The sequence below is a fragment of the Bos taurus genome, chromosome 11, assembly GCF_002263795.3.
Source record: "Bos taurus isolate L1 Dominette 01449 registration number 42190680 breed Hereford chromosome 11, ARS-UCD2.0, whole genome shotgun sequence".
In the NCBI taxonomy this organism is placed as follows: domain Eukaryota; kingdom Metazoa; phylum Chordata; class Mammalia; order Artiodactyla; family Bovidae; genus Bos; species Bos taurus.
The window spans coordinates 75,893,871-75,919,548 of NC_037338.1; positions in this window are offsets into that span (position 1 = coordinate 75,893,871).

Below are 25,678 nucleotides of genomic sequence, written 5' to 3' on the forward strand. Positions count from 1 at the left end.
CTTGGGTACTGTCTGTCTTGTATCTAAATTATAGGTGATGAATTTGTCTTTGGATGAGCAGTGTGACCCTCCAAACATAATCAACTCATTTTTGCCTCTGAGGCTTTGATAATTGCTTTATTCTCAAGTTCTCATCCCCATTTTTCCTGCCTATGCATATTCTGCCTGCTCTTTAAATTCAGTCCAGGTGCTATCTCTTCTCAGAAGCCTTCCATGATATGAAAGTGAACAGTCCTCCTCTGTATTCTAATAGCTCTTGTCGTCTCTAGCCATGACCTAATGTACGTTACTGATTTATTTTCTGAGTGTTTAATCTTTGCCACTAGATTCTAAGCTCTCCAAGGCCAATGACTCTGCCCTTTTCAATCTTTGTATGACCAGCATCTTTCTAGCACAGAGATTTGTTTATAGTAGGTGTGAAATAAATGTGTGATATTGGTTGATTTATGAGCATGCTCTCTAACACAAGACATATGGAGTTCATTGGCTTGGTGCTTGAGTGTCAGCACCCCCACTACCACCCCTTTCTCCAAGTTATCCTCTTGGCCTGGTCCAGCTGAAGCTGTGGAAAGTAGATAAATCACTCAGCTCCTAGGTCAGACAGCTCAGAGACAAATGAACACAGCAGGTTGTTGCCACTATAATGATGCAGTGGCTGTGCTGTTTGCCAGTTTCTGGACAACAATAGATTGCCTTCCTTCCCTTAACTTTAATTCCGTTTCTCATAAGCCTGAAATTGCACTTGCTATTTTCCAACTTTTTCCCCCCACCCTGCCCTAGTTCATGTCAGTGTTCCTTAACTAACATTTTTATGGCTTGAAAATCAATTCTGTACCAGATATAAAGACATACTCTGTCTCCAGCCTTTGTTCTCAGTACCAGCTTCAGCACCCTGTGTTAGCTCAGTGCTGTGGCTTCAGTCCTACTGGATGGTTTCTAGTCTCTGATTCTTTTTATTTGAGCTCTGGTTAGATCTGTGTTGATGTTTATGACATAGATTTTCTCATGTTCTCTTTTCATCAGTTTATTCCCAGATAATAGAATCTTTGGAATTATGGAACTGAAAAGATAACTGGTTTGAACAATTCTTGTTAATTGAAAGCCTCACGTATTCTCTCCAGTTCAACCTGATGATTTTGGAAAAAAAAGGAAAGACTTGTGGGCTAAAGCAGAGGATTTGGAAAAGCCTTTACTGATTTTCAATGGCCAGGTTTAGAGTAGTATTCAAGATCCCTTACAACCCAGATTCAGATTACTTTGTTTTTGCTTTATGCCAACTACGCGGGGGGGCGGGGGGGGGGGCGGGGGGGGCAGTCTTTAAAGTCAGCACCATGGACAGGAGTGATTAGCTCAGGGAAAGATTGGAGCAAAACTTGCTCTGGGGAAGTTTAGTAGGGCACAAAGGGACCACTTTTAATTCTTAGGGATGACTTTATTTAAAGACACATGCATTGTGAGTTCAGAAACTTCATAAAGGACACGTTTGCTGCCCTAAACAATCATCCAAAGTAAAATAATCAGTTAAAAAGCACACACAAAACACAGAGCATGTTCTTTGGAATCAAAATATCAAAACTTGAATTCTAACTTTTAAAATATTTCCTAAGTGTATGACTTTGGGCTGATACCTTCTCTGAGAACCAGTTTCTTTTTGCGTAGATTTGGGAATCTACTACTGTTAGAAACTCCTTGCCATTGCTACTAGCATAGCCCTTGGTATCTTTCTGCAGTCCCCTCACTGCCCTGTCTGCTACTGAATGCTGGTGGATCACAGTATATCCCAGTGTTCATCCCTGGCACTCACCTGACACAGTCCAGCCTTGACGCACTGGACACAACACAGACACTTCTGTCTCTACCAGACACTGTGTGGCAGCCTATGGCACAGAGGCCTTTCTGGGCAACCTATATAGAGCTGGGCTTGCTAGCTCTTTTGTTTGCATACACCCGATTTGAGACGGGCTATCATTAACCAAATGGAGAGCAGCTGTGCTTACTGAGAAAGTGTGCTTCCTCAGATTTGTGGACATGCTAGAGATTCCACAGACAGAATGTCTGGCTCAAGAGGCCTCAGGAATGTGTGAAAATGCCTCAGTTAATGTTCCAGAAAAACCCCTTTCTCTTTGGCCTAATCTCTCCTGAGCTGATCTAGTGATGAATTCTTAAATTTCCCAATTAGATGATTATGCATTTGGGATGAGTAGGACTTTTCTCTGTTAAAAGGCAAATTCCAATAGCAGGATTTCACATTAAGCAGTTCCCAGACAGTGACACCCCCTTTAGTGTGAATTAGGGGCTGGCAACTTCCTCTAGAACTTAAACACAGAGCTGGAAAGAGACCATATGAGGGAGAAAAAAGTCCAGAATACAAATCCCCTCACCTGGAGGCTACTAGAATAGGGAGAAGCTCACAGATGGAAGGCAGAGCTGCCAAAGACCATGTACGCACACCTCCAAGTTGTGTCCAGAGTTGCCACTGGCTGAAGTTAGATTTATTTTTATTTGTTCTTGCAATATGATCAAACTTATGATTTGACATCTCTTCCACCTTTTTCTCTCTCTCTTCCCCAACACTCTATATTTTTTATCTCTTCTACCTTTTGTCTCCATTCTCACTGGTCCAGGATCCAAGTTGCCACCAGTATCTTACAGTGCATATTACCTTCTGTGCATGTGTGCTAAGCTGCTTCAGTCATGTCTGACTCTTTGCAACCTTGTGGACCATAGCCTGCCAGTCTCCTCTGTCCATGGCATTCTCCAGGCAAAAATACTGGAATGGGTTGCTATGCCCTCCTCCAGGGGATCTTACCAACCCAGGGATCGAATTCATGTCTCTTAGTCTCCTGCATTGACAGGTGGGTTCTTTACCACCAGTACCACCCCCAAAATGACTTGTGGTGACACAATTTCTGGAATGGTGGTATAAGATGCTCCATGGACCCTCTCCATTCAGAGTCTCTGGAAATCGTCTTCAGGGTATACAGCAAATGAAATATTTACTCAAGATAGTTTACTAAATCTCAATAAGAGCATTAACAGTGTGAAACATTTGTGCCACAATTCATGTCCCTCCCTTCTCACTCTCCCAGCTACCCTAACACCCACTCCAGGCAAATGCAACCAGGATCACAGGTCTCCCTTTTCACTCAGTTCCCTGATAAGGGCTGTGATGTCTCTTAGGGAAGGACAGGCCATCAGCACATCTCACCCTACCAGCATGTCTCACCCTACCAGCCCTCCCATCTCTGTGTTTCAGAGGCTTTATTCCTAGCAAGAATAACTAAGAGGTCTGGGGCTTTCTTCCTCTACCCAGTCCCCACTTACAAGGTGGAAAATATATTTCAGGCATGGAAGGCCAGAGATAGAGGGACCCAGTCACCTCACCCTAGCTTGGTTATAAGGCAAAGGCTCCTTTCCAGGAAATGCAAGCTGCAAAGACAAGGCTGCTGTCCTAGCCCATGATACTGTTAAAGGTCAAGGATCAGGGGTGTGACTCTGAGAGAAGTAGGTCATTGTCCCTGCTCCCAGCTATGGAGCAATGGTACAGGTTTGCTGCTCAAGAGGAGAGGCAGGCCATAAGAATTAGAGCTCTAAAGCTATCCCTGAGAGAGCTGACTTTATTTGTACCATGGTATGAGGAAGTTCAAACCCAGGAGTATTCTTCAAACCAATGGACATTATAGTGACAAGCAATTAAGAGGAAATTGTTAGTACTGTGGGACCAACAAGCTAAACCATATAGAAATTAGACCATATAGAAATTTACCAGCGAGAACTATAGAAAGAGATCGCTAACAAGAACCCTCCTGGGGTTAAAACAAACCTCCGAGACTGTCCTCAAAGATTACCCCTGCAAAGGGACCTGCATTTAATTGCAACAGACTGTGGAACAATTTATGCTCCAGGGCATTGTCAAAATAATAAAATAATCAGTCAGCAATTAGTGGAGGCTAATAGCTGGGCACAGTATCAATGGAGGCAGACAACAGAGAGATCAGCAAAAGAGACAGAAAGATCACTAATAAAATCACTGCCATCCCAGAGTGACAATATGCATGCCCAAGGCTGAACCCTCTGAGCAGGGATATCAGAGGCTGCTTTCTTAGGGAGAAATAAGCTACAAAATAATCCAGCCAGCTCATCAAACAAATAGCAAACAACAACAAACCCCAGAGGAGGAGATTAGCATACAGAGGTACATTATCTAAAATGTCCAGTTTTCAATAATTATGAGACATGCAAGGAAATAGAAGGTGACCCAGATGGGAAAAAAACAGGCCACAGGAACTGTCAGTCAAGGATCAAATGTCAGATTTAGCAGACAGAGACTTTAAAATAATGAAAGGCATTGTTGTTGTTAAGTCGCTAAATCATGTCCGACTCTTTGCGACCCCATGTACTGTAGTCCACCAGGCTCCTCTGTCGATGGGATTTCCCAGGCAAGGATACTGGAGTGAATTGCCATTTCCTCTCTGGGGGATCTTCCTGACCCAATATTTGAACCTGTATCTTCTGAATTGGCAATCAGATTCTTTACCACTGAGCCACCAGGGAAGCCCCAACGATCTGCACACATCAGAGATATTACAGGTTTGGTTCCGGACAACTTCAATAAAGCATGTATCACAGCAAACTAACTCACTAAGTTTTTGATTTCACAATGTGTATATAAGCTGTGTTTACACTGTACTATAGTCTGTTAAGTGTGAAATAGCATTATGTCTAAAAAGCATACATATTTTTATTTAAAAATACTTTATTGCTAAAAAATGCCCAAACAACTATAGTAATAACATTAAAGATCACTGATCACAGATAAGATCACTATAATAAATATAACAATAATTTAGAAGTTATTAATTGAATTATGGAAAATATTGTGAGAATTACCAAAATGTGACACAGAGACATGAAGTAAGCAAATCCTGTCAAGAAATGGTGCTGCTGAACTTAATTGATGCAGGGTTGATACAAACTTTCTATTTGTAAAAACTGCAGTATTTGTGAAGTGCAGTAAAGTATAGTGCAATAAAATGAGGTCTGCCAGTTTTATAAATCTATTCAAAGAACTACAGGAAAATGCACTTTAAAAAGTAAATGGAGGAAGGGAAATATAATCATTATGTCTCATAAAATAGAGAATAATGATGAAGAAATAGAAATGATAAAGAACAAGATGGAAATGATGAAGGTGAAAAATACAATAGCCAAAATTAAAATTTTACTAGAGGGACTTACCTGTAGGTTTAATTTGGGAGAAGAAAGAATCAGTGAACTTAATGGTACAATTAGAAACTATGCAATCTGAATAACAGAAAAAATGAAGAAAAATGAGCAGACTCAGAGAAGTATGGGCTACATATGTGTAATGAGAATACCATAAGGAGAAGATAAAAGAGGGCAAAAAAATGTATTTGAAGAAATTATGGCTGAAAGCTTTCTAAATTTGATGAAAGCCATTCATTTACACAACCAGGAAGCTCATCAAATTCCAAATGATGACCATAAACAGATTTGTGCCCAGATATATCACTTTAAAAGAGCTGCAAGCAGCAAGAGAATGTGACTCATAATAAATAAGGAGACTTCAATAGTATTGTGAACTAATTTTTATTGGAAACAATAGAGCCCAGAAGGCAGTGGGTTGACATACTCAAAGTGCTGGATAAACAACAACAACAACAAAAACCAAACTTGTCAAACCAAGATTCATATATCCAGCACAACAATCTTTTGAAAATGAAGATAAAATAAAAACATTCCCATATAAACAAAATCTGAGAGCTTTTGTTGCTGGCAGGTCTGCAAGAAATACTAAAGGAAATTCTCAGGATTAAAAAAAAAAAAAAAAAATGACTCCAAGCAGTAATTTGAAACCATATTAAAAAAAGAAAGACTGAAAGATAATTATGTTATTATAAAAGATAGTATAAAAGCATATTCCTTTTTCTTCTCAACTGATTTAAAAATTAATGTATTGAGCCATATGTGTACAATTCTATTGTTTGGGATTTTAACAAAGAGAAATGATATTTTTTGACAACACAAGTACCAGGAGATATTGGGAGAAAACTGTATTGGAACAAAGAAATGACACTAGTTGGTAACTTGAATTTCTACAGGAACAAAGAACCAGAAATAGCAAATAAGATGGTAAATATAACAAACTCTACAAGTAAATATTAATTCTCCTCTATTCTCTAAACTTGTTTAACAGACATAAAATTATATAAAGGCATACCATGAGAATATATTTTGAGGTTTGTAGCTTATCTACATATAATACGTATATCAATAACAGCACAACAGGGGAGAAGAAGGTATAAATTTATATAGGAGTAACATTGCTATGTCACAGTGTAACTAAATTGGTGAAAACCTGAAATGGATTTATCCTTCTTGTTGTTCAGTCACTCAGTCATGTCCATTTCTTTGAGACCCTGTGGACCACAGCATGCCAGGCTTCCCTGTCCTTCACCATCTCCCAGAGTTTGCTCAAACTCATATCCATTGAGTCAGTGATGCTATCCAACCATCTCATCCTCTGTCAACCCCTTCTCCTGCCTTCAATCTTACCCAGGATCAAGTTTTTTCCTATTTAATAAAAAAGCCAACAGAAGGAAGGAAACAAGATTTGAGCATAAATTATAGAAATATAGAAAATGATAGAGAATATAAAAAGCAAAAGTTGTTTCTTTGTATTTTATTTTTTTTTACTTTACAATATTGTATTGGTTTTGCCATACATCAACATGCATCTGCATTTCTTTGAAAATACCAACCAAATTGACAAACCTTTAGCTAAATTGACCAGACAAAAATAATGACTTAAATTACAAAAATCACTCTAAGTCACAGAATTATGGAGGTCCTGGTCAATGAAGTAACACATACACAAAAAGATACACACACAAACACACACACACACGATTAAAAAAGATGATACAAGACTGGTACTATCTTCTTATAAAAACCATCAGAGTCAACAAACTGTTAGAACCAGTGGGAGAGTTCAGTTATGAAACAAGATGATGTAAAAATATAGTGTGTATTTCTACATCAGAAGTAACAAAATTGAAGACATAACTGAGTATAAAATGCCATTCACAATATCAAGAAAACCCTGCAGGATATATAAGATCAATTTAATGAAGAATGTATAAAACACAAGTAGAAAATATTATATTAAAGGACATTTAAGACTTTAAAAAAGAAAAAAGGTGCTGTGTTTATGAGTAGGACATAACATGCACTTTTAACATGACATGTTCTTTGTCATGTTATTATTCATCACAATAACTCTCCCCAAATTAATCTAGGAATATGTTATATGGCACTCTCCCCAGAAGGTTCAAGGAAGAGCTGATGTTTGCAGACCTGGTCTCATTCCTGTGAGCTCCACCCCATGTTCAGGAGAAGGATGGTAAAGAGAGAAAAGTTGAGGAAGATAGATATTTTCTGATCACTCAGCGTGTAGAGGGCCCAGAGGAGTGTACTGAGCACCAGAAATGGTGACAGTGAGTGACAGCTGTGGCCAGTAGGGAGAGTTGGAGGCCACCCCCAGGGTTTGGGCCCAGCTCAGTCAGTGACTCCTGTCTGACGGCAGGTGACTTATTGAATGATGCTGAATGATGTCTATTGCCCTGCACACAGTGAGAATACTAATCCCTACCCCACCCTCCTCATGGAGTTGTCCTGAGGATCTATTAACATGATACAAGAGCTCCTTGAAAAAATGTAAGGACATTGTGTGACATTTGAGATGACATTCCAGCTGTCTTACTAAGACACACAGAGTGACACTGAGATTCTGATCACCAGAAATGACCAGATTTCTCATCTCTTGGGTCACTCCTCAGCACCACAGGGGAAGACCTTGGTGAGGCTGGGGCTAAGTTGGAATCAGTGCCCAGTTTAATAATTTTAGTAACTTATAGGCCCACACTTAATCTCCAGTTTAGCGATACACCTATAGTTTGTCTCTGAGTACAACAGATGTGGCTGCTGTCTGTTCTCTATTAGGCCCAGTTCCATTAGGTGGGAGAAACATGCAGAAAACTTGCCTGTGCAGCTGGTTTGGTGGTTCATTAGAAGAAGGTGAGCATGAAAGGATTCATCCCCGCCAGTAACTTAGGATCCTAATTTTAACAGGATGTCTCCAGCTAGTACCTCTGAGAATGGGGAAGCCCTATCTATGATTCAACCTGAACACACATGACAGTTCTCAAAAACAAGTAGAACCTCAGTTCAGTTCAGTTGCTCAGTCATGTCCAACTCTTTGCGACCCATGGACTGCAGCACGCCAGGCTTTCCTGTTCATTACCATCTCCTGGAGCTTGCTCAAACTCATGTCCATCGAGTCGGTGATGCCATCCAACCATCTCATCCTCTGTCGTCCCCTTCTCCTCCTGCCTTCAATCTTTCACAACATCAGGGTCTTTTCTTTTGAAAAGCAGAACCTCTCTTAGGATCAAACGAAATCAGTGCAGTGAAATAATTTCTTTGTGATCTTACCTTACCTCTAGAGGTTGAGACTCTTAGAGGAGAAGAAAGAAGAAGCTGCAGTCTGACTATTTTCACTTGTTAAGTAAATATTTATTGAATATCTACTATTTTTAAAATCTTGAAAATGATTTAATTTGTTAAATCTCAGCCTCCATATCACTAAAAATTCAAGGACATGAATGGACCTAGAGACTGTCATTCAGAGTGAACTAAGGTCAGAAAAACAGGTTTTGTCATTAACGTGTATATGTGGAGTCTAGAAAAAAATGGTATAGATGATCTTGTTTGAAAAACAGAAGTAGAGACACAGGTGGAGAGAAAAAACATATGAGCACCAAGGAGGGGAAGGGAAAGTAGGATGAATTGGGAGATTGGGATTGATATATACACACACTGTTGATACATGGATAAAATAGATAACTAATGAGAACCTACTGTATAGCTCAGGGAACTCTACTCATTGCTCCCTGGTGACCTGCATGGGAATGAAATCCAAAGCAGGGGATATGTGTATAACATATAGCTGATTCATTTTGCCGTACAGTAGAAAGTAACACAACATTGTACAACAACTATTGTTCAGTCACTAAGTCGTGTCCAACTCTTTGCAACACCAAGGACTGCAGCATGCCAGATTTCCCTGTCCTTCACTATTTCCTGGAGTTTGCTTAAACTCACGTCCCTTAAGCCAGCTTTTTAGTTCCTCTTTGCATTCTGCCATTAGGGTGGTATCATCTGAAGTTGTTATTTCTCCAGCAACTCTTCTCCAATAATTTTTTTTTTTTACAGTCAGGGGAAAAAGTCCAACCTCCTGCTCATTTAGATCAAGCTGCCTTAGGAGCAGGGGATGATCACAAGTCATGTCTCAGATGTACTAGTTGGCTCTTTCTTGTAGTCGTGCCGGCCTCACCTTCTTTAGGAAGTGTAGTTACCCATTGGGAACTCAGTTACCCATTGCACTGTGTACATGTCCCATGCCCGCAGAGCAGCAGCCTGGAGTGGCTTTGTATGATCTGGAGGGGATGAGGAGTTTTGCCTGCTTCAGATGAAGCTGGTTTAGTGCATAGCGACAGAACTGTGGGAGTGCTCACCGTGGTTGCTGTGACTTAGCTTGGAAAGAGTAATCTGACCCCTTCAGTGGGAACACAGGACTTTCTCTGGCTTGGAGGTCCCCAAAGCTTATTTCAGGAGCCTCTTTACCCCCCTCTCAGGCTGTTTTGAAGGAAATCTTGTAAATCACATTTCCTCTATATAAATATCTCAGTGTGTTTCTCTAAAAGAGAAAGCATCGCCCCTTTAATAAACAAAATAAACCCTGTGCTCATCCATCCAGACCTGGAGGGAGATGAGCTATGTGACAGGCAAGGTCAGATTTAGGTGATGCTGGCTGTCTTTGGGAGGGTCCAGAACCTGCTAGCCTCTTGAGTTCTCAACTTAGAAACTTAAGCTTGGAATGGAACAGAAAATGATGGCACATGTATGCGCCCCTGTGCTGTGAGGGTCCCTCCCCAGTGAGGGCAGGATGGTGCTTTGACAGTTAGCCATGTTCCCAGCCAGGCTGTATTAACTGGGTCATTTAGCTCCAAGCAGACTTAAGTTATTAACTGGAGAGGAGGGAAAGAGAAATTAGGAGGTTTAGTGTGGTCAAGGGAAAAGAAATGGGTTTGCATTTAAGACACGCTTTCATTGTCTGCATAGGGCAGGGTGGGCACAATTAGCCCTGGAACACTGTGCCATTGGCACCAATGAGCAGATATGCTTCTCTATTTCAGAACCACACTCAGGGGACAGAGCCTGGCTGGACTTCTGTTGTGAGGCTGTAGAGCATCCTGAAAGGGATGGTTGAGTATATGTGTCAACTTGATTAGCTTAAGGGATGCTCAGGTAGCTAGTAAAACATTGTTTCTGGGTTTGTTTGTGAGAATGTTTCTGGAAGAGACTAGCATTAGATTCTGTGGATGGAGTAAAGAAGATCCACGCTCACTTACTCACCAATCCAATCTGTTGGGGACCCAAACAGAATAAAAAAGCTAAGGGATGGTGAATTCTCTCCCTCACCTTTTTTTCTTTTGAGCTGGGACTTGTATCTTCTCCAGCCCTCAGACACTGGAGCTCCTGGCCCTCAGGCTTTTGGTCTTGGATTCATAATGACACTGGATTTCCTAATTTTCCATCTTATAAAAGGCAGATGGTGGGGCTTCTCCACCTCTATGTCCACCTTATCCAGTCCCCACAATCAGTCTCCTCTGATAGATCTCTCTCTATAAATCCTATTGGTTCGGATTCTCTGGAGAGCCCTAACCAGTATACTGAGTCCTGAATCTCTGTCTTCTCTCTTATTTGGTCCTTGGGTCAAGGTCAGCGGTAAGGAGAAAGAGGCTGATTGTGCCCATCTCTAGACTTCTCTTCCTAAGCTAGGATGGGGTGTATTAACAAGAGGTCATTAATGCTCCTTTTTTTTTTTTTTTCTAGTGTGTACTCACAACAAGCCCATGTGTGAACTCTTATCATTCCTATTTCACAGTGAGTGTGCTGGTTAAGCAGCAGGCTAGGGTAGCTGGGGTCTCAGGGTTGGAAGTGTAATCTAAGGACAAGCCACCGAAGCTGCTGCCCCCTTGTAGGTTTCATGATTTCAGAAGTGTCTTCCTTGCTCTGATCCTTGGGTTTCAACTATGAACAGCCCTCTGATAGGGCCATTAGGCAGCCCTGTTTTAAGCTAAACCTTTTGAGACTAATAAGCGGGGCCAGCTCCATCATGAATCCATGCCTGGGAAAAGTGGATGTGTCATGCTACTAATTATGAGATTCAAGTCCTACTGGGTGGAGAGACCCCAGGGCCTCCATGGCTCTAGTTTTCTGTGTAAGCTTGGACCTCAGTCATTGCAGCTCTCATGTGGAATTAAAAACTACCACCATTTCCTAGACCTAGAGGGAATTTGCCTTTGGGAAGTTCTCCAAGCCAAATAGAGGGAAAAAAGCACATAGGGATAGAAGTCATAAAAAATCCAATTGAGTCTCTAATCTATCACTGGTTAACTTTGGGACTTTCAATTTCTCACCTGTGGACAGGGACAGTAGTAGCTGTATTTAGAAGGTTGTCATGTAGTCAAATTAGATCATGTAATCTTTGAGATCATAATATGTTTTATTGCTTATGTTGTTGCCATTGTTATTGAAAAAGTCATTGGATTTATATGTCAAATGTGACAGTGGTCTGCCTCTCCCAGTAGCATGATCATACTACATCCAGTGGCTAAAAAAGGAATATCCCACTCCTGCCTTTTATTGGCTGTCATCTTAATGAAGAGTACTGCTCCTTCTTCCCTCTTGCCCTTAAAAATATATATATAAAGAATCTTCCTGATAATTAGTTCCAGCAACACCAATACTAAATTCATTCTCATTTTGATTTCCTGGCCTCAACCCAATTCCTCCTGAGTGGGCTGGTTGCAGTTTTTCTTTCCTTGGCTTTCTTTTCCCTGAGGACACAGAATATTTGCAAGGCGCAACATTTTCCTTTAAAAAGATTTCCCCTAAAATCCAAATGTTATTAATGGATCTTCAGTCCCTCCTGGAAGACACTGACCCAGTTTGAAACCCCACACAGTCATGTAATGGCCTTCGACTTCTCCTCTCTGCTCTTTCTGTTCCTCTTGGATATGCAGAAAGTATTCAGAAAGTCACATTACAGTATTTAGTAGTAGAGTTTGACACTGTATTGTTTTATATTTTCTTGCCAACTTGATGATGGATTAGAAGGAACTGAAGCTCATTTATGAAATTCTCAACTCTTGCATAGTAAATAAACTTTCTTAAAAATAAGGCTCACTTATTCCTGTAGGCAAAAACCATTTTTTGAGGGTTTACAATGTGCCAAGTCATTGCTAGACATTGTAGAGAATACAAAAGTGAGAAATTCACATTCCCGGTCTCAAGGAGCTCATATCTAGGATGGGGGTAGGAAAATGAGTAGAGAGATAGATAGGAAAATGTGAGAAGATGAAGGAAGGAGTCAGGGGTTTAGCCTGGAAGGAGGGGGATGGCTTCTGGGCTTGGCTCACTTCTCACTGCTCCACATTCTGTGTGGGCTGTGTTTCCACACCTCTGGTTCTGGCAGTACTTACAGACCTCATTTCCGAGGTTGCTGGCCTCTGCTCATGTCATCTGAAGGTAGGCTTGGCCACTCTTACATTCTGATGTTGTACCTCTCATTTGCACTTTCCCCTGTCACAAAAATTGTGTCTTATATCCTTTGGATATCGGTACTGAGGAATTCTGGGCTTCCCCAGGGGCTCAGTGGCAAAGAACCTGCTTGCAGGACAGGAAACCCAGGTTCAAACCCTGGGTTGGGAAGATCTCCTGGAGGAGGGCATGGCAACCCACTCCAGTATTCTTGCCTGGAGAATCCCATAGACAGAGGAGCCTGGAGGGCTATGGTCCATAGAGTCACAAAGAGCTGGAATCAACTGAAGTGACTGAGCACCATACATGCCTTGAGGGCTTCTGAAGTATTTCCAGGAAGGAATTTCAGTGAGAAGGAGGACAGAGGGTGACTGGATCTAACCCATTTCACTTCCCTTTGTCTCCATCTCCCTTCCCTCCAGCTGGTGAGGTTGCATGAGCCAGGGGCTCAGAGTTCCGCTGGTGCTGGAAATTGCCTGAGGAGGTGTGAGGGCCCAGATCCAATGGGTCATTACACCCAAGTTCTCCCTAAACATCTAATGTGAGGTGTTTAATGGGAGCTCATCTCTGTGGTTGATCAAATGGAACCACCATAGAGATGGGGCAGGGGTGGGAGAGTAGAGACCTTGTAGGGCTGGCAGTGTTGTTGGGGAACCAAAAATTACCAGGACAAAATGTTACATGTTAAGCCCTGTGCTGGGTCTTGGAATCTGTGGGTAGGGGTGAGGTGGGTTGTGATCTTGCAGGAGCCTTAGGTGTACAGGTTCAGTGTGTGCTCAGAGCCTCAAGAGGATCAGAGGTTGACAAGGCTAAAGGTGCTCAGATGTTGAAGCTCTCTAGTCTTCAGTGGTCAGAGAAGATTCTGGAAAGCAGGTGGGGCAGACAGGTGAAGTTGAGGCTCAAAGTGTCTGAGGGATTTTGGTGAGGGTGGGAGGGGACTGCATGATGTCATCTTTGTATTGCTGGATTCCTAAAGGTTAAGATAAGAGGTGGTGCTTTGTAATATTAACTGATGGATCCGTTCAGTTTTCAGTTGAGTCTAAGACTGGTGTGAATTCTGAAAAATATTTCTTTTCATTCCACTGCTTTGCTTTCTTACTGTATTTCTTTTCTTTGCCCTACACAGAGACGTTAGACTCTCCTTATGTTTCATTAATTTTACTAAAGCATTCTAGAGATAATCCTTCTTAATGACTCTCCTCAGCAAATGGTTTATCTCGCCAAGTGCTGGATGTAGTATATTCTGAACAAATGCTTGAAACTGCCACCTTGTATATGCGAATCTCCATCTAGAGTTCAACTCACACCTTTTGCTGATTTCCAGACCTCTGTATCTACTCACTTGCTGGGTTTCCACCTAGATATCATGTAGAGACTTCAGAGTTAGCATTTCTGAAGCTTTCTGTTGTATTTATCAGCCCCCCGCTGAACACATGCTCAACCTAGACCTTCTTCCTCAAAACCTCTACAGCCAAAACACTGGGTTCATCTCTTACCCCCTCACCCTTTCTACGAGATGTGTCTCGGTTCTACACTTGTGGCTGCTAGATCACTCTTCATCCCATCCCTTCTTCTCATCTATCCCTGCAGTTTTAGCCATGATCTCTCTGCATGGAGCTTAGATTATTCAGCAGAGCACGAATTACCCCGAAATACAAATGTGACCAGGCAGTCCATTGCTTGACACCCACCTGCGGGTTTGTCTGCAAGTGAAAACCAACTTCCCAGTGTGGTTTATTCCCCCCTCCATCCTCCCCAGTCTCACTTTCCATGCTCCTCAAAAACTCCTCATGATCTTGACTTCACCCACATCCATGTCTTGGCATGTACCCATAAGTATGCTAGCTATGGTATCTTTTCCTCATTTCTACACCTGGAAAAGTCAGCATCTGGGCCTCACACCCTCTCTTTACTGAAGCCTTCTTTAACTGCTCCAGCAAGGGTCATCCCCCACGTGGGTTTTTGTGCCACATGGGGTTACTACATTTTATTATCACTGTATTTAAATTTGTATTATGATGATCTGTCAGACTGAGAGGGAAGGGATTACTGTCTTATCCATCATGGACACTTCATTGCCTAGCTGAATGCTCTAAGTGTTTGTTAATGGTTAAAATAGAAAAAGATCTTAAAGAGTCTCTCCTAGTTTAATTCCTCTTAAATTCATTTATTTACTCGTTCATTCATTCGCTCCTTGCACAAACATTTACTAAGTACCTACTACGTGGAAACTCGCTCTCTCTCTAGGCAACAAAGCCTTGATTAAACAGACATGAAAGAGAAACAGCTGCCAATCTTTACTCCAGGAAGCTCTGCTCCACAGGCCTTTGTTTAAGGATCCTGGAGCTTCAGTTTTCTTCCGTCAGCTTTTTCCTTAATGGCCAAACTCATGGTGGCAGTGACAATGGATTCTGCATTAGTATTAAAAATTTATTCAATAAATAATGGATTAGAACCTCTGTTTAATAATTATTAATGCACTGCAATTTCAGTTGCCCAAACCTCAAGATGTTTTAAGCATAACTAATTGAAAACACAATTAACAGCAACTTGCTGAAATAAATCTGGAAGGCAAAATACCCTTGAAAGCCTCAGATGATGAGAACAAAAAAATCCAAAAGCAGCCCCCTCTTCATGCTGACCCAAGATGCAGGGTTCATGCCAGGCTCCAGCAGAGACTCTGGCAGCAGATGGTGGCACCTGGCCGGGCTTGGGATATGAAAGTTGGTTTAATGGCAGCTTTTCTGTAGCTACTGCATCTTCAGCTGACCACTTCATTATGCCTGGAGGCAGGGGGGATTTGCCTGACTAGTATGCTGGACACCGACACTAGCGTCATTTGGGCCCTTAGAGGCTAATTCAGTGACCTGGTTACATGCAAACTCAGCAAAACAGAAACTAGTCCCTAGGTCTAGCAGTACCTGAGGTAGGACTTTGCCTCAAGTAAAGTCACAGGATGAATGAGGGGCAGAACTGTGGCTGGGGAACCTGGGCTCCCAGCATCAATGCTCCCAACATCCCACCAGCCCTAATGAGTTCTTTCTGAGTTCTTTCTGAGGCTAGTTCTGCTTTTCCCGACTCAGCACAAATGGTGCATCAGGGTCTTCAAATCAAGGGCCAAAGACAAGGGTTCCTTGACTTTCTTGTTTCAGCAACAGTCAGCAAGGAAAGGAAATGCATGAGGCATTTATAGGATGAGCCCTAACTGGCTGTTGGATGCTTGTGTCCTAGAAAGGCACTGAAGGAAGACATTGGCCTTTGGGCTGGGCTTAGTATGAGTAAGAGCTTCCCTGATGGCTCAGTGGTGAAGAACCTGCCTGCAATGCAGGAGACTCGGGTTCTATCTCTTGGTCAGGAAAATCTTCTAGAGAAAGAAATGGCAACCCACTCCAGTATTCTTGCCTGGGAAATCCCATGGGCAGAGGAGCCTGGTGGGCTACATTTCTTGGGGTCGCAAAAGAGTGGGACATAACTTAGTGACTAAACGATAACAACAAAATAGTATGAGCAAGCATGGGTTTTTTCCCTTCACTTTTCATCTTCTTATACCTGTTCCTACCTCTCTTTCTACCCCAGCGACTCTGGGCCTGGACACACTGGTCTCCCAGCTTTCATCAGTCCTTCACAGGTTGTTTTTTTTGTTTTGTGTTTTGTTTGTTTGGTTTTGGTTTTTGGTGAGTATTCAATGAGACGTTGTAGGGTTGGCCGGTGGCATGCTCTCAACATATGGTAATTCCTCTTCCACTCCAGCCTTGTTCACCATTCTTTCATGGTTAACTCATTCTCAGGATTCTGAACACTGCTGTGGGAATGCTTTCAACAGAACATTGTGGTTACTGAGCACGTGGATATTATTCCTGGAGAACACGAAATTAAAGGTGGTATGACTCAGGGTTGTACAACCTTGCTTGACCCCAGTCTTGTATGGACCCAAATTTTCTGTCCACTGGACTTGCATGGAGCTGGTCAGTGAAGACAAATCTGGCTGGAAAGCCTTGCAAATCTCCATCACCCTCTCTGGTTGGGGGAGGTGGCCGTCAGGTGCTAGCAGTGCCTGTCTTCTGTACCAGCTGAGCTGATGAACGGAGCCAGCTGTTCTCTCGAAGGACAAGGCGAGAGTCTTGGAGTGTTTTTCTTGAGCGAACTTTTAAATCCATTTCTGTTGTTGTTTGTTTTTGTTTATGTTTTTGTTTTAAGGACTTAATCTATGGTGCTCCATCATGCAACCAAAGCAATCCAAGTTTAATCTCTAAGCATTCATCTCCCAAGTTCAGATTTTCCTTCCATCTTCTCAGCTGGTGCATTCCCCAACTTCTGAATTTCTAAAAATACCCAGAGTGGTTCCCTCTACAAAACACCAGCACCCTGCCAGCTGTTAAATAAATAAACTCAAAACAAAAATGCTGTAGTTATGAAAGAAGATATATTTAATTAAATAAAAAGGAGAAGCAAGTGCTATTACAAGAACATAAAACTGTAAGGCATAAGATAAAAACTAAATTACTACAAGGCGGCTCGATCCAATCTAATCCTTAAAGATAAAGATGAAACCAGAAAATTGCATGTATTGAGAAATCAACATAAGCCCTGAGCAAATATTAACTAGAGATCTATAAAATGGTTGATAATAAACAACCCTATGAACATTAGGATTAGGGAAGGAAATGGAAATGGAACCACACTGGTGTGTGGGGGACTTGAGTTTGTCTCTCCATCCAGCTTGGAGCAGCCTTGGTGGAATGAGCTTGTTCGAGTGACTTTTCCATTAGCTAATTTCAGTAAATCAGAGAGAAAAGATTGAATGGCATAGAGGTAACTGGGCAAATTTTCTATCATCTTGAAAGGCACAGAGGTGGATTTGATATCATCTTACCAGGCTATAAAATGGAGCTTGCAGATAAAACGTTTGCCTTTTACTGTGGGTTTCTAACTCAGCTATTGACATGATTTTAACAATGTGTTTAAGCATGAAGAATGGTCCAATTACATGTTAAGCAGCCTTTTTTTATAGTTCTAATAAAGGTTCATTTAGACGTTTATACTGACAACTCAGTTCTTTAGAAGAGTATTTATCAAGCTGCTTGCTAAAAAAGGACATTTCCTGGCTGGGTTAAAAAAAAAAAAAATGAAGCCTGCTATTAGCTAGAAAACGTTGCTCCAGGTTTCAGAGACGTCATTGGTATAGAGGATGGGTCCTCTGATGGAGGAGTCAGCAGCGGCAGCTGGAAAAATCAAGCTAATTCGCAGGTGAAGATGCCCTCTTTGTCACAGCTTCAGGCTCTGGGATAAAGACTCTCCTTTGAGAGCGTTCATGCACTTCCCGCCCCACACAGGGAGCTTCAGAATACAATCTGAATGGGAAACCGGCTCCGAGAGAGAGAGGGATGGCTCTGACAGGCAGGGAACGCAGATCAAGGTCCAGGGACTGCTCGGGCCTTCGGAGGGAACTGGAAGGCCCTTTGGGGACAGAGTTAGTGTTCTTAGGCCCCTGGGGATGTACGTGACCTGGGGGCTCTTAGAAACAATTTTTTTTTTCTCCTTCTAGTGAGACTCCAACTAATGTGTTCCTGATAGAAAAAGAGATACCTGTGTGCTCTTAGGTCTGGAAAAAAGTCTCCACAACTTCCTGTAGTCAGGATCTACCTTGAAGTCTTGTCATTAACTCAGTGTAAGTCTTTTTGCAGTCTCAGACTCTTAAAAGGGACTTGTATTCATGGACAGGGGCTGCCATAAGAAAGCAGTGTTAGCAACAGAATTTCCTCACAGTTATGGAGGCTAGAAGTCCGAGATCCAGGCATCGTCAGGCCTGGTTTCTTCTGAGACCTCTCTCCTTGGCTCACCCATGGCCATCTTCTCCCTATGGCTTTACGTGCTCTTCCCTCTGTGTGTGTCTGTGTCCAAATTCCCTCTTCTTGTAAGACCACCAGTCGTATTGGATCAGAGCCCACCCTAATGACTTCTCCTACAATGCAGGAGACCTGGATTCGATCCCTGGGTTGGGAAGATCCCCTGGAGAAGGAAATGGCAATCCACTCCAATATGCTTGCCTAAGAAATCCCATGGACAGAGAAGCCTGGCAGGCTACAGTCCATGGGGTCACAGAGAGTCATACCCCACTTAGCGGCTAAATCTCCACCTTGGCCATAACTCTTATTGAAAGTTAACTAGACTGGGCTTCTGGGAAGCCTACAGTCGAGTTGTGAGGATAAAGTATGTCCATGTGAAAATATGAGTTCCTACATACATCTAAATGCTTTGCCACCAGTGTGTTGCTTATCTGGGCAGGCTCTTAAAGGAAGGTTTGTTCCACTTGTGCTGGAAAGAGGCTGGATCCATGGTGAGCAGGGACTTGAGCCAAGCCTTATGGGACAGGGATGTTTATAGGGGTGGGGCCTTGGGAGAGGTAATGCCTCGGGGGCAGATGCAATATATATTATGGTGAGTGGCGAAAGAGCAGTGATACATGAGGCCTGACTGCAGGGTTTGCAACGGGGAGGGTGTTGGAGACACTGCATGATAGAACATGACACTTTGGAGGCACTGGGTGGAAATGTGGGTGAGTGGTGGGGAGCGGTGGTGGTGGTTTAGTCGCTAAGTCATGTCCGACTCTTGCGACTCCATGGACTGTAGCCTGCCAGGCTCCTCTGTCCATGGGATTTCTCAGGCAAGCATATTGGAGTGGGTTGCCAGTTCCTTCTCCAGGGGATCTTTCCGACCCAGGAATTGAACCTGAGTCTCCTGCATTGCAGGCAGATTCTTTACTGACTGAGCTACGAGGGAAGCCCAAGTGGTGGGCTGAACGCTGAATCTTTCTCCTCCCACTTGTACTTTGCTATGATAAATAAGCCAAAGAGCCACTGAGAAGCTACCGAAAACATATCTTTCAGAGCTGGTAAGTACTAAGTAGACAAAGGTAGGGATGGGGGTCATTGAGTAGAGATCAAGGAAGAGGAGGCCAAAGGGAAAGAAGTAGTTGCTTTACTTTAATAATAAAAGAATGAAAAAGTAGATTAGATGTGGGTGATTTCTTGTTGGATTCAAAGGCTCCTTAAACCATTCCTATCTCTTCAATCAGCTCTTGTTCAAACTGCATGCCCACATTCCTAACCTACCTTAAGGAGTCCTATTTTCCAAGTTGTTAATTGTTTTCTTGCATTCTTAGAGATTTTCAAGTTTCTCCTAATCCCTCTCAAATCCTGTGCATTTCAGAGGTAACCCGGAGAGGCTCAGAGTGCCCTGGAGATGCTGATAAATCTCCAAATACTTCATCTAGCGAAGGAGCTTTTCTGTCATCCGCCCCTGCATTTAATTCACTTAATTCCTGTGTATGTGCATGTTGACATGCATGTGCAGGGGGCAGGAGCTGACGGCACACAATGCGAATAAAACCCCAATCCTCACTTTGCAGAAAGATGAGTAAGCTATGCAGGAATTTCTACTAAGTGTGCTATAAGATCAGATATGGATTAGCAGAGGAAAAATGAAAGGTAACTATGGTTTATGTAGAACATCAGCCTACCTAACTGGCAAACGTTTAAAAAACATTTATCACCCCTTATGGGGAAAATAATAGTGACATAAAATCATATCAATAAGGCTATGCTATTCACAATAAGTTACAAAATTTGAACCAAGAGGGAAATCCCAAAATTGAACATCTAGGCCAAAATCATGGTGAGTCAGGGACTTTTGTAGAAATCGTTCTGCCTGATTGTTTCCTGAGTTGTAACTTTATGTCAAAGGTGATTTTCCATTGTTTAAATTTACCAGCCTCCACCCCTGTCTCTGCCCAGAGCCCAGAAGACCCTGAAGAGGGTGTTCAGGAAGCCTGGACCCAGGGGAGGCAGCCCTGGTGTGGGAGTCACCAGAGTTAGTGTGATAAGCCGTCCTGAGCTGTGCCAGTGAAAACTCCCACCCCCATCCTGACCGCTTCTTCACTTGATGCCCTGAGGGCCTGGTTGGGAGCTGTCAGGACATCACAGTGTTGCTTGGCAAAGAGGAGGGGTTGGAATAGAGGGAGACTCGGGTGTTCCCATGCATCCTCCAAGTCTGGGGTACAGAGAAGGCAAAATTGTGGTTAAAAGTAACCATGAGCTTCTGTAAAACACTGGCATGGGAAGTAGTGAGTTTCCAGGGGAGGAGCCAGGAGTCAGGAAATGGTCAGTGGGTCCTCTGAAGACTAGGAGGACCAGGAGGTCAGTGCTCTCTGGGGTCAGCTAGCACTGTGCACTCAATACAATGGCTCTGGGGCCATGGTCAGCCTTGGCAGGCAGGAGCAGTTCATCACCTTGATGGGCAGGTAAGGGGATTGAGGAGTGTGAGCCAATGCTCTATGGGTCCTCTGAAGAACAGGAGGACCAGAAGGTCAGTGCCCTCTGGAGTCAACTAGCATCACGCACTCAATACAATGGCTCTGGGGCCATGGTCAGCCTTGGCAGGCAGGAGCAGTTCATCACCTTGATGGGCAGATAAGGGGATTGAGGAGTGTGAGCCAGTCCTGTCCTGGAGGCTGCTGAGCTCAGCAGCAGAGGGGAGGTGGAGGCTTCAAGTAGCAGTGGCCCCCCCCCCCCACCCCCTTGGTCTTTCCACCTTCTGCCCAATGTGCTGAGGTTGGCCTAGGCCCTTCGATTCTGCTGTGTGCCTGGGGAGGCTGCTGTGTGTGTGGCGGGTGGCAGGGGAGGATGGGCAGGACTTGGAATAAGCGGGCATATGTGAGAGTCCTGGAAACCTGACCTCTTGTCACCCGTTTTCAGTATAAGGGAGGCTATCATTTTCCTCCTGATTCTGCCCTATGCTCAGGAAGGCCTGTTGCATTCACATCTGTGATAAGAACACAAAGGTTGAAATGGGTGTAACTGGGTTGTATTTATCTCCTAGAGCTGTCCTAACAAAGAACAACAAACTGTACAATTAAAACAGCAGAAACATGTTGCCTCCTAATTCTGGAGGCTACAAGTCCAAGATTAAGGTGTTGGCAGGGCTAGCTCCTTTCACAGGCTGTGAGGGAGAGTCTGCTACTTGAGTATCCCCAGCATTTCCTAGTATGCTGTTATCTTGGTTGTTCCTGGGCTTGTAGCTGCATCACCCAGATCTCTGACTCTTCACTTGCTGTTCCCCCAGGGTGCACAACGTTTGTCCCTGTGTCCACATTTCTCCTTTTCATAGGATGCAGTCATATTGGAATAGGCCCACCCTAGTGACCTCATCTTGACTTGATCATCTGCAAAGATTCGTTCCCAAGAAGGTCACATTCACAGGTACTGGGGTTTAGAACTTAAGCATCTTTCTGAGAAGACAGAAGTCAACCCATAGTAGGGGGCAAGGGTGCCCCCTAGACTATAAGGTATTGTGTTGGCCAATAAGTTTGTTTGCGTTTTTCCAATGGTTATAACAATAAAACCCAAATGAACTTTTTGGTCAACCCTAAATCTGGGGATGATATGAGTTTTAGGAATGGGCTAGAGGGCAACCCTGTAGCATGTGGGCTGGATGGGTCATTCAGGGCTTGTCCTTAGTTGTAAAATCAGAATTTCCAGATGCTGCATCACCAAGTTGGTGTAAGGATGATAAAGGTTCTAAAGACCCCTCGATATCTGGAGATCATGCCCTTGTCAGTTGTTACGGCAATTATGTGCCACCCATATGTTTCCTCTCTGAAGAGGGGAAGTGGTTCTATTCTTAGTCCCCTTGTTTGCTCAGCTGTGAAATGGGTTGAATAAACAGTGCATTCAGTGGGTCTTGTAATCCTGCCACATGGCAGTTATGAAAAGGATGGCAATGCGCATGTTGGCCACAGGCCATGTCTGGAACGAGGGGCGGGGAGTTAAGATCAACAAGGCATAGAAGCCTCAGGGGATTTGGTTAGGCTGTGAGGAAAGGGAGGTGGCACAGAATAGAGGGGTTCAGGCTGGGCAGAGAGCAGCAGAAGGAAGTCAGGAGATAAGCTTGCCTTCAGCTGTATTCCAGACGATGCCTGGTGTACTGCAGTTCATGGGGTTGCAAAGGGTTGGACACGACAGCAACCAAACAACATATGATGCTGGATTCTGATGCCGACTAGTTCTGGTGTGTGGGTTTTTTCTCCACACCAAACAAATCTCTGACACCGGCTGGGTGTCCTACAGTTCAACTCAACTCTGACACTGTGGAGGCTTCATCATGTAGGCATGATTTATCATTCACTCCATTTTCATTCTTTCTCCTTTCTCAAGAGAATAGGGGTTGCAGTTAAAAATCACAAACTTCTAATCATGGCTGGTTGTTTCTGGTGACCAGTCCTCATCTAAGAGCCTACCCAGCATTCCCTCATTAGAATAAAAGATGCTCCTATTACTCAGTTACAAGGGTTTTAGGAGCCCCATGTTGGAAACATAGGTCAGTTATGCAGTTACAAGGGTTTTAGGAGCCCTGTGCTGGGAAAAGAGGTCAATGACCTGTATTAGAACAAGAGATGCTCCTGACGTTCTTATTTCTTGGGAAACGTCAAGGGTTTCAGGAGCTCTGTGCCAGGAACTGGGGGCAGAGACCAATATATATCTTCTATTATGTTGCACATACTATTTTACAGCTGTGGTGCATGCCACCGCCCTGTCCTTGGGTCACATTGGCTGTGATCTCTGAGATCCCTCCCAGAATGGGGGGACGGTATGTGCCTTTCTTCTGGAAAGTCCCAGGACTTCAGCTGCTCAGCCTCTGAGGCTTCCTGTTTTAGCTCTGTTTACTAAGTGTGGATTCCTTTCTTTGTTGCTCTATTATTTATAAACAAACATCTTTAGTCTACTAGCCTAAAGAAAGGAAATGATTCCTTGGAGGCAATAGGATGTCTAGCCCCTCCATCGTGACCTTAATGGTCAAGTCATCGCAGGTGTTGGATCAGTGCCCCTCTGACCTCGCTCATTGCTCCGTGGACCGGGGGGGCCTTGCTGTGGGCCAGGGCTTGCATTTGTGTACCACCTCGGATCTCTCCCCTGACCTCCAGTCCTCTTCTTGGTCTCCCCATCCTTATCGGTGTTCCCGGGCTGACTCTTCACTCCTTAAAGGCTGTAAGCCCATACCTGTCACCACACCCTGCAAGGGGAGGCAGCCGGTTCACAAAGAAAGCTAGGCTGGTGATTTTTCCTTTCCCTCTTGCTCAGTTTTGAAGCTGAAAAAAAAAAAAAATCACAGCATACTTCAAACTTGAGCAGTGGCTGTGAATGTATTCACTCTTGAATTCATCTGTGAGGTTATTATACGCAGCTTTGATGTTACAGCAAGACTACCTGGGTCGTTTTGTTCCAATTACTCAGTGCAGAGGAGGAGGACTTGACGCCGCACAAAGGCGCTGACTTTGATGTTGTGTAGAGGCTGCCCTTCCCTGGGCTGATGCATCAGGAGCAGTTCTGGGCAGCTGGGGTGCATCCACGCAGTGGGGCCCTCACTTGGAGTGGGGTGGCTGGGTGCTCTGGGCCTCTAGGAGCTGTGGCGGGGAGGCTGGCAGAGCGGGGCCTATCGAGCACTTTTCCCATCGCATCACCAAGGGCTTGGAAATAACCTCATTTTCCTCAATTAGAAAGATGGAGATGGTAATGGCTGTACTTTGCTCTGTTCAGACGTCTTTCATCTCTGCATCGCAAAGTGCTCTGAAAGCATGATTAAGGAAGCTTCCCAACTCCCCAGCCGGGCAGACGCCCCACCGCCAGCTTCTGTCAAGGCTAAATGGTTGAGGCCAGCTCTCTGGGTGAGCTCAGGGTAATGGGAGATCCTGCTGACCCCAACGCAGGACAGGGACAGACACTAGGAGCCCTGCTTGGATGGGGGCCTGGAGGGAGCTCTGGGCCACCTGGGGGGGCAGAGGTGGATTCCTGGCAGAGAGGCAGGGGTCTCAGACCAGCCCCAGGTGTCCCACTGGTCTATTGTCAAAGCGTGGACCAGTTACCTCTCCGGTTCTCAGAGTCAGAGCCCGCAGAGCAGGGATGGAAATCTGATGATGTGTCAGGCTCCGCACCCGTCCCTGGCTCTGCTGTGCTGTTATGATGGATCTGACACTCTGGACTCCCTGGGCCAACCTGGTATCTCTCCTTGATGTACCTTCTCAGAAGAACCCAGGCTGCTCCCTGGTCCTTGTGGGATGCCCACACCTCCCATCTCCCAGAAGCTCTCCTCGTGGCCCATATGGTATGTCCCCCCATCCCTTTCTCCATTCCCGGGCCCAGGCCCACACGCATCCTCTATATACACCGCTCGGTCTGATGGCTCCCCGTTCAGACCACGCAGGGCCAGTGGGACCTGAACTCCATGCATTGCCTTCCAGGTGTGCTGCTCACCTTGCCTTTTCCCTCTGCCTTTTCTCCTAACACAAGTACCTGCTCCTTCCACTTTTTTTTTTTTGCCAGACTGGATTGCTTGCCTCTGTCCCTTCAGGCAGGACTCCCTCCTCCAGGACCTTGCAGCTCCTGCCAAGGCTTGTGTTGTTTGCTCAGGCATCAGCGACCCAGCTGCCTGTGCTTTTAGGGCTTTTGCCACCTGCTTTTAGGCTGTTCACCTCCATGCTCCCAGTACTCCCACCTCCTTTGTGGTAATTACTGTTCCCGTCCTGTTTAGCTGCTGTGTGTGCCACGGGCTACAAACAAAACTCACAGAGCTACTAAAACGTAGGTGTGACAAGGAGGCTGAAGGGCTCCCACGTGTGTCTGCATGGATAGTGGAGCCTCTCACCTGGGCGCTTAGCTGCCCTTTTAACGCCTTTCTCTTCTCAGCTGTGCTCCAAATGGCTGCGGTCGTAGGACACTTGAGTTCGGGATGAAGACACATAACATAAGGGCAGAAACAGGTGGTCCACACAGGGTGGAACTCCAGAGAAAAGAGGGTGGTGGACAGTCCATCTCCTTCTACTTGGGGAGGATTAAAAAAACACAAAGAAACTCACCTAATTCTTTGTGATTGCTGATTAATATATGCTTCTACATGTGACATCTTAAAAAAAAAATTGTGATACCTACCACACACAATA